General features: G+C 34.2%; 1 long non-coding RNA gene across 1 annotated transcript; it reads left to right on the top strand.

Annotated features, from left to right (window-relative positions):
• Positions 1-2,375: 2,375 nt before the first annotated feature.
• LOC142532733 (uncharacterized) lies at positions 2,376-3,114 on the top strand. The gene is made up of 3 exons (XR_012816600.1): positions 2,376-2,407; positions 2,505-2,584; positions 2,836-3,114. It is a non-coding gene; the product is annotated as an uncharacterized LOC142532733 (long non-coding RNA).
• Positions 3,115-4,117: the final 1,003 nt, after the last annotated feature.

Here is a 4,117-nt window from a genome sequence, read left to right as displayed (position 1 = left end):
GGACCAACTCTTCCTAGCCCACCTCTGGACCCTCCTGGACCACACTATGGCCTGGTTCAGCCCTCCTTGGCTGAGCCTACTCTCGAAACTTGTGAAAACCTGAAAAACATGAACAATTTCACAGTTTGAGCAAGTTTACGATAAAAATCATATTTCCCTCGTTTCTTATCAGAAACTTACGAATTTGCTATCGAATCAAATATAACACAGAGTGTTCCAAATCATATGTTGAACACATTTCCAGAAAACCAACCTATAAGTCGCAAAATTCGAAATAACAGAGGGTGACGAGTTTTGTGACACAGAAATTTCACAGCTTGTGTGGTTTTACGATAAAAATCATATCTCTCTCGTTTTTTATCAGAAAATTACGAATTTGCTATCGAATCGAAGATAATACAGAGTGCTATAAATCATATGTTGAACACATTTCCAGAAAATCAACCAATAGGTCGTAGAATTCTAAATAACAGAGGGTGACGGGTGACACAGAAATTTCACAGCTTGTGTGATTTTACGATAAAAATCATATCTCCCTCGATAAGACCGATTGGCCCTCACCAAAACGTGACTAACTCGTCACTCAAGCCCCTTGACACCTTAACTCCCAACATATACAGCCCTCTAACACCTCAAACCGGCAGTCCCTTTCACAAGAAGTCAAGAAAACGTGAATTGCATCAAAGTGTAGGTGTATTTCATGTCAAAACTATGCAAAAACGATACCATATAATAGATCAAAAGATTTCTCATACATAAACACACAAACCAACATATTATGATGTGAATGATGAGAAAAACGAGATTTTGGGCGTGCCTTTACGTTTATATGCTCGAAAACTCGAAGATATGCGCGTAGGACGTGAACTGGAGAAGCGGGGAAGAAGTTTTTTCTTGAAAATATAAGGGGCCGTGACTTTGCTTGCTGAAAGAAGGAGAGGAGCTGTTGTTTTCACGTGAGAATACCTGATGGGAAATAGAAGTGGGCAGCCAATGATTAAAAATTAGGTTTAGGTTTTAGTTCAGATCGGTAATTAAGTTGCTAATGGGACCCTAAACAAAAGTTTAAATGGATTAAAAGGGTTTTGAGCCTATTAATCAATACAATAAACCCATCAAGTTCAAACACATTCCCGAAAAATATTTCGTTTAGGTACGGTTTTGAAAATATTGTCCGAGCCCTCAAAAAGTCCTCTGATTCGCTAAAACTTGCGTATCGGTTAAAAATACGACCCGGCGAGTAAAAATACCCACCAAGGCCCGATTTTCGAAATTATCCCTTAAAACACTTCGTATTAATTAATTAAAATTTATTATTCAATAAAAATATTTTTCCTTATTATCCACAGTCTCCGTTACTCGTTCAAGCGCGAAATGCAACTTAAAACCCTAATGCATGAAACTTTTACAAACCAAAAATTAAAACTGCATATTTATGAAATAAACATGCATTTAATGCATTAAAACAATTTAATAAAATAAAAAAATTTAATAACTTGCATGCATGTGGTTTACATGGACCTTCAAATTTTCGGGATATTACATAGAGACTCTACATTCTCTCAGATCAAAGGACTAATGTTGTACAACCATAACCACAGACTATTTCACTCGATAAGTGAAAACCACTTGGACAGTCCGAAAAAGGGTTGTTTAGTGCATCATCATATGATAACTCATATGTATGAACGAATATCCCATGTTATTACCAATGAAACATGACGTTTACATCACATATACTAGTTTCAAGTTCAAGCTATCTTTATCATTTTTTAGGCAGCTGATTCGATTAGGAAACTGTTTAGAATATACAGTACGCTTCCTAATGAGTTTCATGATCTTACGTTGAGAGGCAGACCTCATGTACCCATTGTATATTCAAGGACTTTATCTATGCAGGTTGCATGAGTATACAGGTAAAACATAATGTTATAATTGGATAAAATTGTAAAATATTATTAAAATAAAAATCGTTTTACATTAGAGTCAATAAAAAGCCTAAACCACATGTTGGTTCGTTGGACACCTGCTCATAACACTTCCAAATGTCACTCTTAAGTTTATTAAGTAAGCTCAACTAACCAGACATATTTTACAGTTACATATATTTCAAATTTTTAAGTAGAACTCCTTGTTCCTTGTTGAGTGAGACTCGTAACAGCGTTCGATTACGTGATTACTTCCCATTGTCGACGCTCAAAATCATGGCTAAGCATCCTTTTATTTTGAACTTGTATACGTAGCATTTCGCAATTCCTTCGTGAATACATATTCTGGACTATTTTACAGACCATTGCAGAAGCTGTGGGCGATTGGTACTTCAGTAGAAACGTAAGCAAGACGATTGACTGTGCCTATCCTTGTGATAAAACTTGTCATAACCTTATTGGTTGACATATAAATTCAGGTATTGTCACAAAAATCCCACTATTTTTGTCTCGTTTAATTTATTCCTAATATTTTCAAGCCTCTTTTCATGATTTAAAATATCATAAAATTTGCAGGTTACTCTACTTTCATATGTCAGAAGTAACAGAGAAAGAATTCTTTACCAGAGGGTTTACATTCTTCGACTATCTATTTGGTAAGCAGCTTGAATAGCAAAAACATACACCATTATTCCAATAAATAAGAGAAATAAATAGTCAATATATGCGTCTTTTATATATCATAATCTTCATTGATGATGAACAAAAAAGTGCGCAGTTATATATATATATATATATTGAATTAAATTAATTTTCTATTGGACTCTTGAAATTATTTCAAAATTATTGTATCCAAATTAAATCCATTTTTTCCCTTGAAAGCTAAAGTCTTGTGTCAATACCATAGTAGCAAATTCTTTACCGCACTTGACGATCTTCAACCGGTGCAACTGATATCATCACTTCAAAATATGGGAGACACACTGGTGTAAAATGTTGATTGCTTAGCAGATGATTTACATTTGGTGGCGCAATGTATCATCCCATCGACATAACTAAAAAATTCTCAATCTTGGGGAAGAATTTGTTTTAAATTATATATATAAATATAGAAAAGCAATATGCTACACATTATTTTAACTCGAGGGATGAAATAAATAAAAAAAAGTATTGAAACCATACTAAAATCATGCTTAAGTCGTAGCCTGTCATTCTATAAAATATCAAATTTGTCAATGAGAAACCATATATTGCATGAAGAGTAACTTTCTACAGTTAGCATAATTTCCTTTCAATGTGAATAACGTTGGCAGTAGTAAGAAATTCATTTTCCATTTTATCGGGAAGTGGTAGCATCACAAGAAAAATTGGCTCAATGATCGTGTAGCAAACGTAGGCACGCATACAGGGTATGATATAAGATATCAATTTATAAAGATATATGTACCTAGTTTACTCAAACTAGAGTCTTATGATCTCTAGAAGATTAAGTAGACTTTCAAATAAAATAATACTCCATCGTAATTACTAATTATTCGGATAAAGATTTGTATTTCCACATTCAATACTCCCTTTCAAATTGGGCCATATATGTTGATCATGTTGGAAAAATAGGTTTGAGGTCCATTAACATTGAGAAAAAAACTATTCTAACGTGATTCATTGGATAAAATTCAAAATTCAGATGAAAATTGAAATCTACGTTTCAAATATATATTGTTAGAATATTTATTTTCTCAAAACCAATTTTGAATAAATGAAAAATTAATTATTAAAGTTAGATTTGAAATATCGACAACTTGTCTCACATTGGGAAAAAAAGATAATTATAAATAATTTTATGCATTGAGTTATTGTTAGTTCAAGTTAAGTCATGTCATGTGATGCCAAGCCAAGCTAAGTCAAAGTCAAGTCAATCGAGGGTGAGAGATGTGCAACGCACTGATCGGACCCAAGTCCGTGCAAGCACATGATGCAAAGGGCGTATTAATTATGCACTTTGCACTTTGAACGGGAATACTTTCTTTATACGAATGGGAAGTGGTGGCATTATGATGTGGCATGTGGTGACGTGGCACATGGTACGATCGGCATGCACATTACAGGGATTGGGTGATATGGCGAGCGAATGGGCACCTATGATAACCCGACACGTAAAAACCCAAGTGATGGCTTGATGATGTTGTAAC

The sequence above is a fragment of the Primulina tabacum genome, chromosome 18 (genome assembly GCF_025594145.1).
Source record: "Primulina tabacum isolate GXHZ01 chromosome 18, ASM2559414v2, whole genome shotgun sequence".
Taxonomy (NCBI): Eukaryota; Viridiplantae; Streptophyta; class Magnoliopsida; order Lamiales; family Gesneriaceae; genus Primulina; species Primulina tabacum.
The sequence above is the reverse complement of the archived record's forward strand: the minus strand, read 5'-3'. Positions and strand labels throughout refer to the sequence as shown.